Raw genomic sequence first — 16611 nt, 5'->3', positions numbered from 1 at the left:
AGTTTAGAGAAAAATATTTTCAAGTTTCTATGAAATAATGAAACCTATTGAATTCAATTTATAATAGATTTTTGAATTATTAAAGTGAATTATTAAAGTATGAATTATTAAAGTGAATTATTAAAGTATGAATTATTAAAGTGAATTATTAAAGTATGAATTATTAAAGTAAATTATTAAAGTATGAATTATTAAAGTGAATTATTAAAGTTAAAGTAAAGTAAAAATAAAGTAAAGGTAAAGTTTAAGTATAGTAAAAGTATAAAACTATGTACGTATAATACGCGTATAAATATATATAATATTAATTTAAATCGTTATATATATAAAATAAAATATAAATATCGTTATCTTTATCATACTTGTTAAGTAATGAGTTGTCAAAAGTGGTTCTAAAAGTTATATACGTTTTAATAATAAAGTTCTTTTTAAACTGAAAACGTTTTTGTACGTTTGAAACTAAATAGTTCAATCGAGTCTTTATGAGATTCAATCTTCCACTATCCTTTGTCTATTTCTCAATGATTGACAATTTGTTTTTATTTATAAATCACTTTACTATTTTCCGAATATTGTTAAAATGGAACGATTTCTCAAATCAACGTGGGCCTTTCAACAGAGACTTGTAATCATAATTCAATATATCTGATAATTCAATCATTTGATCTTATCTTCTAATTCCATTGATAAACATTTTGAAACAGATACAATCATATAAAGTATTTAATCTAATATTTTGTTTACGTTTCAAGTTATAATATATATACACATATACATATATAATCATATTCGTTTAATGGTTCGTGAATCGTTGGAACTTGGTCGAGGTTGAATGAATGTATGAACATAGTTTAAAATTCTTGAAATTTAACTTAACAAATATTGCTTATCGTGTCGGAAACATATAAAGATTAAAGTTTAAATTTGGTTGGAAATTTCTGGGTTGTCACATAAAAAAGATTGGTCGACGCAGCATAAGCTAGTTGACGTATGGCGGATGTTACTTTTTGAACAATATTAAAACCAAGTAATCCGGTAGCATCACGTCTTTGATGAAAATAAGTAAAATACTCGGAAATCGGAGTTTGAGAAAAATACATTATTTTTTTTATTGAAAGGTAAACTCACACACACTATTAACACGAATATTTACAACCACGAATATGTCCCAAGCGGGACTTGAACCCTCAACCCCTTGGTTGGAGGGCCTATACCTTGACATATACGGAGAAACAAAGGTTTGCGCATTCGATAACGTCTACGAATAAATCTTCTGAAAACGTACAAGTGTCGGAAAAATAATTATTCCATAAAGCTTTTGCGTGGCCTTCACGATCTCTATATAAATATCTTCTAGGTGCTCTTGGTACGGGTTCAACTTCTTCATTATCGCTTAACTCATCCAATTGATCAAGTGCTTCGAGTGATCAATTATTAGTGGTATTCATGATCGTTAATACCACATTTAGACCGGGATCGGAATTTGGGTTATTTGGATTCATTTTATATTGGAAAAAGATTGGTAATTTGAGATGATAATTTGATATTGAATATGAACAAAGTTGATGAACAGGTTTTTTTATTTAAATTGGACTTCGTTTGGGTTGCCAAATGATGTACGAAATATATCAGATAACTGATAAATACCCGTGTGTTATGAGGTATGGGTTTATAACCCATTTATATGTATGTTCTGGACACTTCTTGATCATTTTCCCTAATTGAGAAAACACACACTGTACCTAAACTCCTTCACTCTTGAAACCCTAATTGATCTAAACTTGAAATTGTATTAAGAGACTTTAGAGACTGATTTCTAGCATCATTGTGAGCATCATCTCAGGTTTATCTTGTTGAATCCATGCTTTGATTGTTAGAAATTGGGTTTTTATGTTCTTGAGTAAAAAGTGTGACTTTGGGTTTGATTATTGCTTTAATTTGTTAGATATGCTTAATTAATGTTAGAAATAGTTGCTATATAGTTTATATGATGTATTTGAAGTGGTTTTGGTGTTGGAACTTGCAAAAATCATGTTTAGGGGTCAAAAAACGCGAAAACAGCGAGCTGTAGGTGTTCATCAGCACCACACTTTTGACAGGTCACTCGTACGAGTGACCACATTTTTGAGGGTCAACCACACGTGTGAGGACTCACTCGCACGAGTGAGGCCTCAGTCACACGTGTGAGCACATGGTCAGATTTGTGGAAACTTGTTTTGGTCATAACTTTCAAACCGTAACTCCGTTTTTTATGAATCAAGTATCGTTGGAATCGTAATGAAAAATCCTTTCCAATGGTAAACTCTTTAGAAGCTATATCAAAATGTATTTAGGTCAGAAATAGAGGTATTAGTGTGTGTGTCTATTGTGCATGCGTTAATCTGTTATTATGGGTTGAATTATTGATATAGGCTTATGAATGAATGAATATATGATGAATATAGGTTGAAAAATATCTTTACATATTTCTATTGATGTTCCTTATCACTCGCACAAGTGAGCCTTCACTCGCACGAGTGAGCTTTCACTCGTACGGTTGAGGTGGTCAATCGCATGGTGAACCGCACGAGTGAGTGGTTACTTGAACTGTTATATTTGCTAGTTGGATCATACGGTTGAGATGTGACTCGTACGAGTCATATGTCACTGTTGTGGTCAACCGTATGGATCTACTGTTGTGTAATTAGAGATTTGGCCAAGGACCAAACGTACGAGTGAGGTGTCAACCGCACGGTTGAGGTTTCTCAGACGTTCGAATGAGTGTCACTCGTACGGTTGACAGGTCAGATTGATTAAGTGTTGGTATTTGGTGTTATTGTCTTATTGTCGGGTTGTTATCGAGACATTATAACTAACTTATGTATATGTCTTTCTCAGGAGAAAAGGAGAAAGAGAAGGTTCAGTGATTAGACAGCTGAACACCTTCTCATTTGCTGGTAATCGGTGAGTGGGACTAACTCGAGAACATAGTATAGAGTATCATGTTATATTATGATTGCCATGCTTATTAGCTATACTTACTGATACAGTTAGTTAGTACGTTGTGATGACCGCATGTGTAGTGACCCGAACTTTTCCATGTTTATATATATTAATTGAGATTGATATTTACATGATTAAATGTTTCCAACATGTTAAGCAATCAAACTTGTTAAGACTTGATTAATTGAAATAGGTTTCATATAGACAATTGACCACCCAAGTTGACCGGTGATTCACGAACGTTAAAACTTGTAAAAACTATATGATGACATATATATGGTTATATATATAGTTAACATGATATTATTATAAGTAAACATATCATTAATTATATTAACAATGAACTACATATGTAAAAACAAGACTACTAACTTAATGATTTTGAAACGAGACATATATGTAACGATTATCGTTGTAACGACATTTAATGTATATATATCATATTAAGAGATATTCGTACTTCATAATACCATGATAATATAATAATTTAAAATCTCTTTTGATATTATAAACATTGGGTTAACAACATTTAACAAGATCGTTAACCTAAAGGTTTCAAAACAACATTTACATGTAACGACTAACGATGACTTAACGACTCAGTTAAAATGTATATACATGTAGTGTTTTAATATGTATTCATACACTTTTGAAAGACTTCAAGACACTTATCAAAATACTTCTACTTAACAAAAATGCTTACAATTACATCCTCGTTCAGTTTCATCAATAATTCTACTCGTATGCACCCGTATTCGTACTCGTACAATGCACAGCTTTTAGATGTATGTACTATTGGTATATACACTCCAATGATCAGCTCTTAGCAGCCCATGTGAGTCACCTAACACATGTGGGAACCATCATTTGGCAACTAGCATGAAATATCTCATAAAATTACAAAAATATGAGTAATCATTCATGACTTATTTACATGAAAACAAAATTACATATCCTTTATATCTAATCCATACACCAACGACCAAAAACACCTACAAACACTTTCATTCTTCAATTTTATTCATCTAATTGATCTCTCTCAAGTTCTATCTTCAAGTTCTAAGTGTTCTTCATAAATTCCAAAAGTTCTAGTTTCATAAAATCAAGAATACTTTCAAGTTTGCTAGCTCACTTCCAATCTTGTAAGGTGATCATCCAACCTCAAGAAATCTTTGTTTATTACAGTAGGTTATCATTCTAATACAAGGTAATAATCATATTCAAACTTTGGTTCAATTTCTACAACTATAACAATCTTATTTCAAGTGATGATCTTACTTGAACTTGTTTTCGTGTCATGATTTTGCTTCAAGAACTTCGAGCCATACAAGGATCCATTGAAGCTAGATCCATTTTTCTCTTTTCCAGTAGGTTTATCCAAGGAACTTAAGGTAGTAATGATGTTCATAACATCATTCGATTCATACATATAAAGCTATCTTATTCGAAGGTTTAAACTTGTAATCACTAGAACATAGTTTAGTTAATTCTAAACTTGTTCGCAAACAAAAGTTAATCCTTCTAACTTGACTTTTAAAATCAACTAAACACATGTTCTATATCTATATGATATGCTAACTTAATGATTTAAAACCTGGAAACACGAAAAACACCGTAAAACCGGATTTACGCCGTCGTAGTAACACCGCGGGCTGTTTTGGGTTAGTTAATTAAAAATTATGATAAACTTTGATTTAAAAGTTGTTATTCTGAGAAAATGATTTTTATTATGAACATGAAACTATATCCAAAAATTATGGTTAAACTCAAAGTGGAAGTATGTTTTCTAAAATGGTCATCTAGACGTCGTTCTTTCGACTGAAATGACTACCTTTACAAAAACGACTTGTAACTTATTTTTCCAACTATAAACCTATACTTTTATGTTTAGATTCATAAAATAGAGTTCAATATGAAACCATAGCAATTTGATTCACTCAAAACGGATTTAAAATGAAGAAGTTATGGGTAAAACAAGATTGGATAATTTTTCTCATTTTAGCTACGTGAAAATTGGTAACAAATCTATTCCAACCATAACTTAATCAACTTGTATTGTATATTATGTAATCTTGAGATACCATAGACACGTATACAATGTTTCGACCTATCATGTCGACACATCTATATATATTTAGGAACAACCATAGACACTCTATATGTGAATGTTGGAGTTAGCTATACAGGGTTGAGGTTGATTCCAAAATATATATAGTTTGAGTTGTGATCAATACTGAGATACGTATACACTGGGTCGTGGATTGATTCAAGATAATATTTATCGATTTATTTCTGTACATCTAACTGTGGACAACTAGTTGTAGGTTACTAACGAGGACAGCTGACTTAATAAACTTAAAACATCAAAATATATTAAAAGTGTTGTAAATATATTTTGAACATACTTTGATATATATGTATATATTGTTATAGGTTCGTGAATCAACCAGTGGCCAAGTCTTACTTCCCGACGAAGTAAAAATCTGTGAAAGTGAGTTATAGTCCCACTTTTAAAATCTAATATTTTTGGGATGAGAATACATGCAGGTTTTATAAATGATTTACAAAATAGACACAAGTACGTGAAACTACATTCTATGGTTGAATTATCGAAATCGAATATGCCCCTTTTTATTAAGTCTGGTAATCTAAGAATTAGGGAACAGACACCCTAATTGACGCGAATCCTAAAGATAGATCTATCGGGCCCAACAAGCCCCATCCAAAGTACCGGATGCTTTAGTACTTCGAAATTTATATCATATCCGAAGGGTGTCCCGGAATGATGGGGATATTCTTATATATGCATCTTGTTAATGTCGGTTACCAGGTGTTCACCATATGAATGATTTTTATCTCTATGTATGGGATGTGTATTGAAATATGAAATCTTGTGGTCTATTATTATGATTTGATATATATAGGTTAAACCTATAACTCACCAACATTTTTGTTGACGTTTTAAGCAAGTTTATTCTCAGGTGATTATTAAGAGCTTCCGCTGTGTCATACTTAAATAAGGACGAGATTTGGAGTCCATGCTTGTATGATATTGTGTAAAAACTGCATTCAAGAAACTTATTTTGTTGTAACATATTTGTATTGTAAACCATTATGTAATGATCGTGTGTAAACAGGATATTTTAGATTATCATTATTTGATAATCTACGTAAAGCTTTTTAAACCTTTATTGATGAAATAAAGGTTATGGTTTGTTTTAAAATGAATGCAGTCTTTGAAAAACGTCTCATATAGAGGTCAAAACCTCGCAACGAAATCAATTAATATGGAACGTTTTTAATCAATAAGAATGGGACATTTCAGTTGGTATCAGAGCATTGGTCTTAGAGAACCAGAATTTTGCATTAGTGTGTCTTATCGAGTTTGTTAGGATGCATTAGTGAGTCTGGACTTCGACCGTGTTTACTTGAAAAATGATTGCTTAACAAATTTTGTTGGAAACTATATATTTTTAACATGTGAATATTATGTGATATATTAATCTCTTAACGCGTTTGATATTATGTGATAGATGTCTACCTCTAGAACAAGTCCCATTGACTCACCTAATAATAATGAAGAGTCAAATGTAAATTGGAATGATTCGTGGACTGATTCACAAGTTCCCGAAGAGGAACCGGAAGAAGAGTCAGAACCGGAAGAAGAATCGGAACCGGAAGAAGAATCAGAACCGGATGAAGAAATAGAACCGGTGGGGGAAATAATAAAAAGGTTAAGTAAAAGAAAATCCTCAACCAACCGACCAAGGTTAATTATGGTCAATGGTGTTTCCGCCAAGGAAGCAAAATATTGGGAGGATTACCAATTCTCCGATGAATCGGATTCCGACGAGAATTTCGATGATGTTATAGAAATTACCCCAACTGAATTTAAAAAGGCAAAAGAAAATAATAAGGGAAAGGGCATAAAAATAGAGAAATCTAATTCCAACCCCGATGAACTTTATATGTATCGTCAACCCCCGAAGTCCTTAAGTTGTAACAATGACCCGGGAACCTCTAAACCACCAGGTTTTTCTAAACCAATGTGGAAAACGACGGCTCTTATTAGGGGAACATCATATATCCCTAGAAACTTGGTAAAACGAACCAAAACCGAAGAAGAAGAAGAAACGAGCGAGTTGGAATAAGATAGTTGTATTCGTGTGGTGTAATATATGTAATATAGTGTGCTTATGCTTTATGATATATGTAAAAATTGCTTGTATTAATAATTATTTTTTTTATGAATCTAACTCTTGTCTATTTTACAGTTTAAAAACACAAAATGGATAGACAACCCAATATTTTAAGAGACCTACCCGGAGACATGATTGATGAAATCCTGTCTAGAGTCGGTCAGAATTCCTCGGCACAACTATTTAAGGCGAGATCAGTTTGTAAGACATTCGAAGAACGTTCCAAGAATGTCTTGGTTTATAAGAGACTTTCGTTTGAAAGATGGGGGATATCACATTGGGAAACCCATAAGTTACGATATGTTTACTTTGACGCATATATTGCGGGGAACCCAAATGCTATTTTACGCAACGGGTTAAGAAATTATTTTGACTCAATGTATCCGAATATTGGACTTCGTGAAAAAGCGGCTAACATGCAACATAAAGAAGCATGTTATGCTTACGGATTAGTAATGTTCGCTTCTCACAAAAGTGAGAACAAGAACATCGGGCTACAACTATTAAAGAAAATGTTCCCACAAGTGACGGAGTCGGTAATTGGGGTAAGAAATGAGGTTTTTAGATTGTTACGGGACTGTTGGACATTACGTAACCCTCGTCCCTTTGACGATGTTACAACACGCTGTCTTATCAACGGCCATAACGGTTATGTTCCACAAGACCAAGGATGGAAAGTAGTCCTAGTAAAACCAGAATGCATGACTTGTTTCTGGACGTATAAATTACGTGTCATTATTGCCTTTGCTGAACGACTTGTGTACTAGCTAGAATTATCTCCACAACTATCTTGTATCAAAGTTATTGTGTGCTATATTTCATGCTTTATGTAAAATAAGCGGTATTGTAAGTTTGTAAAATATTGTATAAAAGTTTGAACGCAAAATATTATTATAATCAGTTTTTCATATAGAATTGTAGTAGTTGAATTGTATATTAGCTACTAAGTATGAACTTAACGGGTAGGTACTACCCGAATTTAAACTTATAAAACGCTAATATGAAGAAAAAGCTTTTATAAATGAGTTCATATTATGCTACGAAATACTATTAACTACTCTTAATATTCTGTATGATTAACTTGTTCCATTTGACTATTTTGAAGGAAATGGCACCGACTACTCGACACACCGTGAATATGAATGAAGAGGAATTCCGTACTTTTCTAGCTTCAAACATAGCCGCAGTACAGGCTGCGCTACATACCAACAATAACTTTAGATCTAGCAGTACAGGAAATCGTGTAGGATGTACCTACAAAGAATTCACTGCCTGCAAACCTTTGGAATTTGATGGAACCGAAGGACCGATCGGATTGAAACGGTAGACCGAGAAGGTCGAATCGGTGTTTGCCATAAGTAAGTGTACTGAAGAGGACAAAGTGAAGTACGCTACGCATACCTTCACAGGTTCTGCGTTAACATGGTGGAATACCTATCTAGAGCAAGTAGGACAAGACGATGCGTACGCACTACCGTGGTCAGCATTCAAGCACTTGATAAACGAGAAGTACCGTCCCAGAACCGAGGTCAATAAGCTCAAGACAGAACTTAGAGGGTTACGAACCCAAGGATTTGATATTACCACGTACGAAAGACGATTCACAGAATTGTGCCTATTGTGTCCGGGAGCATTCGAAGATGAGGAAGAGAAGATCGACGCGTTTGTGAAAGGATTACCGGAAAGAATCCAAGAAGATATAAGTTCACACGAGCCCGCCTCCATACAACAGGCATGTAGAATGGCTCACAAACTAGTGAACCAGATTGAAGAAAGAATTAAAGAACAGACTGGTGAAGAGGCCAATGTGAACAAGTTAAAAGAAAGTGGGAGGAAAACGGTGATAAGAATCACCAATACAACAACAACAACAATTACAACAATAATCGCAACATCAATCGCAACTACAACAAACGGCCCAACAACAACAACAACAACAACAACAGCAACTACAACAATCATCCCAACAACAATAATAACCGCAACAACAACAACAATCAGAAGCAGCTATGCCAAAGGTGTGAAAAGTATCACTCGGGGTTCTGCACCAAATTTTGCAACAAGTGTAAAAGAAATGGTCATAGCGCGGCGAAGTGTGAGGTCTACGGACCAGGGGTTAATAGAACGAAAGGAACAAATGGTGTTGGAACGAGTAATGGCGGAGCAAGTAGTGTCGGAGCAAGTTATGCCAATGTAGTTTGTTATAAATGTGGAAAACCGGGCCACATTATTAGAAATTGCCCGAACCAGGAGAACACGAATGGACAAGGCCGCGAAAGAGTTTTCAATATTAATGCGGCAGAGGCACAGGAACACCCGGAGCTTGTTACGGGTACATTTCTTATTGACAATAAATATGCTTACGTTTTATTTGATTCGGGTGCGGATAGAAGCTATATGAGTAGAGATTTTTGTGCTAAATTAAGTTGTCCATTGACGCCTTTGGATAGTAAATTTTTACTCGAATTAGCAAACGGTAAATTAATTTCAGCAGATAATATATGCCGGAATCGAGAAATTAAACTGGGTAGCGAAATATTTAAGATTGATTTGATACCAGTAGAGTTAGGGAGTTTTGATGTAATAGTTGGCATGGACTGGCTGAAGAAGGTGAAAGCAGAGATCGTATGTTATAAAAATGCAATTCGCATTGTACGAGAAGAAGGAGAACCCTTAATGGTGTACGGAGAAAAGGGCAACATGAAGCTACATCTTATTAGTAATTTGAAGGCACAAAAACTAATAAGAAAAGGTTGCTATGCTGTTCTAGCACACGTCGAGAAAGTACAAACTGAAGAAAAGAGCATCAATGATGTTCCCGTCGCAAAAGAATTTCCCGATGTATTTCCGAAAGAATTACCGGGACTACCTCCACATCGATCTGTTGAATTTCAAATAGATCTTGTACCAGGAGCTGCACCAATAGCTCGTGCTCCTTACAGACTCGCACCCAGCGAGATGAAAGAACTGCAAAGCCAATTACAAGAACTTTTAGAGCGTGGTTTCATTCGACCAAGCACATCACCGTGGGGAGCTCCTGTTTTGTTTGTCAAGAAGAAAGATGGTACATTCAGGTTGTGTATCGACTACCGAGAGTTGAACAAACTTACCATCAAGAACCGCTACCCACTACCGAGAATCGACGACTTATTTGATCAACTACAAGGCTCGTCTGTTTATTCAAAGATTGACTTATGTTCCGGGTATCATCAAATGCGGGTGAAAGAAGATGATATTCCAAAGACTACTTTCAGAACACGTTACGGTCATTATGAGTTTATGGTCATGCCGTTTGGTTTAACTAATGCACCAGCTGTGTTCATGGACCTTATGAACCGAGTGTGTGGACCATACCTTGACAAGTTTGTCATTGTTTTCATTGATGACATACTTATTTACTCAAAGAATGACCAAGAACACGGTGAACATTTGAGAAAGGTGTTAGAAGTATTGAGGAAGGAAGAATTGTACGCTAAGTTTTCAAAGTGTGCATTTTGGTTGGAAGAAGTTCAATTCCTCGGTCACATAGTGAACAAAGAAGGTATTAAGGTGGATCCGGCAAAGATAGAAACTGTTGAAAAGTGGGAAACCCCGAAAACTCCGAAACACATACGCCAGTTTTTAGGACTAGCTGGTTACTACAGAAGGTTCATCCAAGACTTTTCCAGAATAGCAAAACCCTTGACTGCATTAACGCATAAAGGGAAGAAATTTGAATGGAATGATGAACAAGAGAAAGCGTTTCAGTTATTGAAGAAAAAGCTAACTACGGCACCTATATTGTCATTGCCTGAAGGGAATGATGATTTTGTGATTTATTGTGACGCATCAAAGCAAGGTCTCGGTTGTGTATTAATGCAACGAACGAAGGTGATTGCTTATGCGTCTAGACAATTGAAGATTCACGAACAAAATTATACGACGCATGATTTGGAATTAGGCGCGGTTGTTTTTGCATTAAAGACTTGGAGGCACTACTTATATGGGGTCAAAAGTATTATATATACCGACCACAAAAGTCTTCAACACATATTTAATCAGAAACAACTGAATATGAGGCAGCGTAGGTGGATTGAATTATTGAATGATTACGACTTTGAGATTCGTTACCACCCGGGGAAGGCAAATGTGGTAGCCGATGCCTTGAGCAGGAAGGACAGAGAACCCATTCGAGTAAAATCTATGAATATAATGATTCATAATAACCTTACTACTCAAATAAAGGAGGCGCAACAAGGAGTTTTAAAAGAGGGAAATTTAAAGGATGAAATACCCAAAGGATCGGAGAAACATCTTAATATTCGGGAAGACGGAACCCGGTATAGGGCTGAAAGGATTTGGGTACCAAAATTTGGAGATATGAGAGAAATGGTACTTAGAGAAGCTCCTAAAACCAGATACTCAATACATCCTGGAACGGGGAAGATGTACAAGGATCTCAAGAAACATTTTTGGTGGCCGGGTATGAAAGCCGATGTTTCTAAATACGTAGGAGAATGTTTGACATGTTCTAAGGTCAAAGCTGAGCATCAAAAACCATCAGGTCTACTTCAACAACCCGAAATCCCGGAATGGAAATGGGAAAACATTACCATGGATTTCATCACTAAATTGCCAAGGACTGCAAGTGGTTTTGATACTATTTGGGTAATAGTTGATCGTCTCACCAAATCAGCACACTTCTTGCCAATAAGAGAAGATGACAAGATGGAAAAGTTAGCACGCCTGTATTTGAAGGAAGTCATCTCCAGACATGGAATACCAATCTCTATTATCTCTGATAGGGATGGCAGATTTATTTCAAGATTCTGACAGACATTACAGTAAGCATTAGGAACTCGTCTAGACATGAGTACTGCCTATCATCCACAAACTGATGGGCAGAGCGAAAGGACGATACAAACGCTTGAAGACATGCTACGAGCATGTGTTATTGATTTCGGAAACAGTTGGGATCGACATCTATCATTAGCAGAATTTTCCTACAATAACAGCTACCATTCAAGCATTGAGATGGCGCCGTTTGAAGCACTTTATGGTAGAAAGTGCAGGTCTCCAATTTGTTGGAGTGAAGTGGGGGATAGACAGATTACGGGTCCGGAGATTATACAAGAAACTACCGAGAAGATCATTCAAATTCAACAACGGTTGAAAACCGCCCAAAGTCGACAAAAGAGCTACGCTGACATTAAAAGAAAAGATATAGAATTTGAAATTGGAGAGATGGTCATGCTTAAAGTTGCACCTTGGAAAGGCGTTGTTCGATTTGGTAAATGAGGGAAATTAAATCCAAGGTATATTGGACCATTCAAGATTATTGATCGTGTCGGACCAGTAGCTTACCGACTTGAGTTACCTCAACAACTCGCGACTGTACATAACACTTTCCACGTCTCGAATTTGAAGAAATGTTTTGCTAAAGAAGATCTCACTATTCCGTTAGATGAAATCCAAATCAACGAAAAACTTCAATTCATCGAAGAACCCGTCGAAATAATGGATCGTGAGGTTAAAAGACTTAAGCAAAACAAGATACCAATTGTTAAGGTTCGATGGAATGCTTGTAGAGGACCCGAGTTCACCTGGGAGCGTGAAGATCAGATGAAGAAGAAATACCCGCATCTATTTCCAGAAGATTCGTCAACACCTTCAACAGCTTAAAATTTCGGGACGAAATTTATTTAACGGGTAGGTACTGTAGTGACCCGAAATTTTCCATGTTTATATATATTAATTGAGATTGATATTTACATGATTAAATGTTTCCAAAATGTTAAGCAATCAAACTTGTTAAGACTTGATTAATTGAAATAGGTTTCATATAGACACTTGACCACCCAAGTTGACCGGTGATTCACGAACGTTAAAACTTGTAAAAACTATATGATGACATATATATGGTTATATATATAGTTAACATGATATTATGATAAGTAAACATATCATTAATTATATTAACAATGAACTACATATGTAAAAACAAGACTACTAACTTAATGATTTTGAAACGAGACATATATGTAACGATTATCGTTGTAACGACATTTAATGTATATATATCATATTAAGAGATATTCATACATCATAATACCATGATAATATAATAATTTAAAATCTCTTAGGATATTATAAACATTGGGTTAACAACATTTAACAAGATCGTTAACCTAAAGGTTTCAAAACAACATTTACATGTAACGACTAACGATGACTTAACGACTCAGTTAAAATGTATATACATGTAGTGTTTTAATATGTATTCATACACTTTTGAAAGACTTCAAGACACTTATCAAAATACTTCTACTTAACAAAAATGCTTACAATTACATCCTCGTTCAGTTTCATCAATAATTCTACTCGTATGCACCCGTATTCGTACTCGTACAATGCACAGCTTTTAGATGTATGTACTATTGGTATATACACTCCAATGATCAGCTCTTAGCAGCCCATGTGAGTCACCTAACACATGTGGGAACCATCATTTGGCAACTAGCATGAAATATCTCATAAAATTACAAAAATATGAGTAATCATTCATGACTTATTTACATGAAAACAAAATTACATATCCTTTATATCTAATCCATACACCAACGACCAAAAACACCTACAAACACTTTCATTCTTCAATTTTCTTCATCTAATTGATCTCTCTCAAGTTCTATCTTCAAGTTCTAAGTGTTCTTCATAAATTCCAAAAGTTCTAGTTTCATAAAATCAAGAATACTTTCAAGTTTGCTAGCTCACTTCCAATATTGTAAGGTGATCATCCAACCTCAAGAAATCTTTGTTTCTTACAGTAGGTTATTGATAATGCTAAAAACGAACATATATTTCATAGCATTATTCCTCAAGAAAGACAAGCTTTTAGTTGCAATTGTTCTATTTACAAGTGATATTCGTTTAAATAATAAAAGGTGAAGACAAAAGACAGATTCGACGAATTGAAGACGCAAACGACCAAAAAGCTCAAAAGTACAAAAGACAATCAAAGAGGTTCCAATTATTGATAAGAAACGTCTCGAAATTACAAGAGTACAAGATTCAAAACGCAAAATACAAAATATAAAATTGTACGCAAGGACGTTCGAAAATCCGGAACCGGGACCAGAGTCAACTCTTAACGCTCGACGCAACGGACTAAAAATTACAAGTTAACTATGCATATAAATATAATATAATATATAATTAATTATATTAATTATATATATATTATATATATATATATTATAAAACCGTCGGCAGAGAAACTCTAAGGGTGTGAGCTGTAAATTCATCCTCCGCGACTCGCGGAGTTTGAAGAGGCTTTTGCCGCGAGTCGCGGAGCCCCAAAAATCAACTCTGGCTATAAAGCCAACCGAATTCTGATCAAAATATATTCTATTTTTCTCTCTTCTCTCAATATATACGATATATATATATAATTTATATTTTAATTTTAATTTTAATTATAATTCTAATAATAAGGGTATGTTAGCGAATGTTGTAAGGGTGTAAGTCGAAATTCTGTCCGTGTAACGCTACGCTATTTTTAATCATTGTAAGTTATGTTCAACCTTTTTATATTAATGTCTCGTAGCTAAGTTATTATTATGCTTATTTAAAACGAAGTAATCATGATGTTGGGCTAATTACTAAAATTGGGTAATTGGGCTTTGTACCATAATTGGGGTTTGGACAAAAGAACGACACTTGTGGAAATTAGACTATGGGCTATTAATGGGCTTTATATTTGTTTAATTAAATGAAAGTTTGTTAATGTTAATATAAAGATTTACAATTGGGCGTCCCTATAAATTACCATATACACTCGATCGGACACGATGGGCGGGGTATTTATATGTACGAATAATCGTTCATTTAACCGGACACGGGAATGGATTAATAGCCACTAGAATAATTAAAACAGGGGTGAAATTACATTCAAGGGTAATTGATGTAATTGTTAACAAAGTAGTAAAACCTTGGTTTACACGCAGTCGATAACCTGGTGTATTCATTAAACAAAGTATTAAAACCTTGTTACAATTCGAATCCCCAATTAGTTGGAATATTTAACTTCGGGTATAATAATAATTTGACAAGGACACTTGCAATTTATATTTATGACTGATGGACTGTTATGGACAAAAAACCAGACGGACATATTAAATAATCCAGGACAAAGGACAATTAACCCATGGGCATAAAACTAAAATCAACACGTCAAACATCATGATTACGAAAGTTTAAATAAGCATAATTCTTTTATTTCATATTTAATTTCCTTTATTTTATATTTAATTGCACTTCTAATTATCGCACTTTTATTTATTGTTATTTAATCGCACTTTTAATTATCGTACTTTTTAATTATCGCAATTTTATTTTATCGCACTTTTATTATTCGCAATTTCATTATCGTTATTTACTTTACGCTTTAAATTAAGTCTTTTATTTATTCAATATTTTACATTAAGTTTTAACTGCGACTAAAGTCTTAAAATCGACAAACCGGTCATTAAACGGTAAAAACCCCCTTTATAATAATAATATTACTTATATATATATTTGTATTTTTATAAAAGTAAACTAATATAGCGTTGAGCTTTGTTTAAAGATTTCCCTGTGGAACGAACCGGACTTACTAAAAACTACACTACTGTACGATTAGGTACACTGCCTATAAGTGTTGTAGCAAGGTTTAAGTATATCCATTCTATAAATAAATAAATATCTTGTGTAAAATTGTATCGTATTTAATAGTTTTTCCTAGTAAAATATAAACTATTTTATATACACCTCGTACGACATCAAGTATTTTTGGCGCCGCTGCCGGGGAACTATCTTAAAAGCCGGAAGCGCAACGCTAATATAAAAAAAAAGAAAAGATTTTTAGCTTACTTCTATTAAAAAAATTCGTTTTTGTAAAAATACGTTTTAAAAATTCGAAAATATAAAAAGGAAAACAAAAAAAATATAAGTATTTTTAAGATTTTGTTAAATATTTAAGTTTTATAAGTTTCTTTATTTTTATTTTAGTTTATAAAAATATAAGTTTTATTTTAAAATCTTTTCTTTATTTAAAAACAGAAAATAAAAAAAAAAAAAAATATATAAAAACGCGTAAAAAATTCAAACCTGTCAACTGAATTTCTGAACCCCGCGACTCGCGGGGTTTAAAGCTTTAATTGCCGCGACTCGCGGAGCCTTTCTGACAGGCGACAGGAAGCCCTAAACCTGCATTAATTACGGGTTATTATTAATTATAATTATTATTTAAACCTAATTATTATTATTATTATTATTAGTTTTATTTTTATTTTTACTTTTTATTTAATTTATGTATTTAGTATTAATTAGTTTTATTAAATTATAAAATTAGTAGTTTTATTAAATAAATAATATAAAAATAATATTTTTATAAAAATTGTACTTTTTACAA

This window comes from Rutidosis leptorrhynchoides, chromosome 6 (genome assembly GCF_046630445.1).
Source record: "Rutidosis leptorrhynchoides isolate AG116_Rl617_1_P2 chromosome 6, CSIRO_AGI_Rlap_v1, whole genome shotgun sequence".
Classification (NCBI taxonomy): Eukaryota; Viridiplantae; Streptophyta; class Magnoliopsida; order Asterales; family Asteraceae; genus Rutidosis; species Rutidosis leptorrhynchoides.
The sequence above is the reverse complement of the archived record's forward strand: the minus strand, read 5'-3'. Positions refer to the sequence as shown.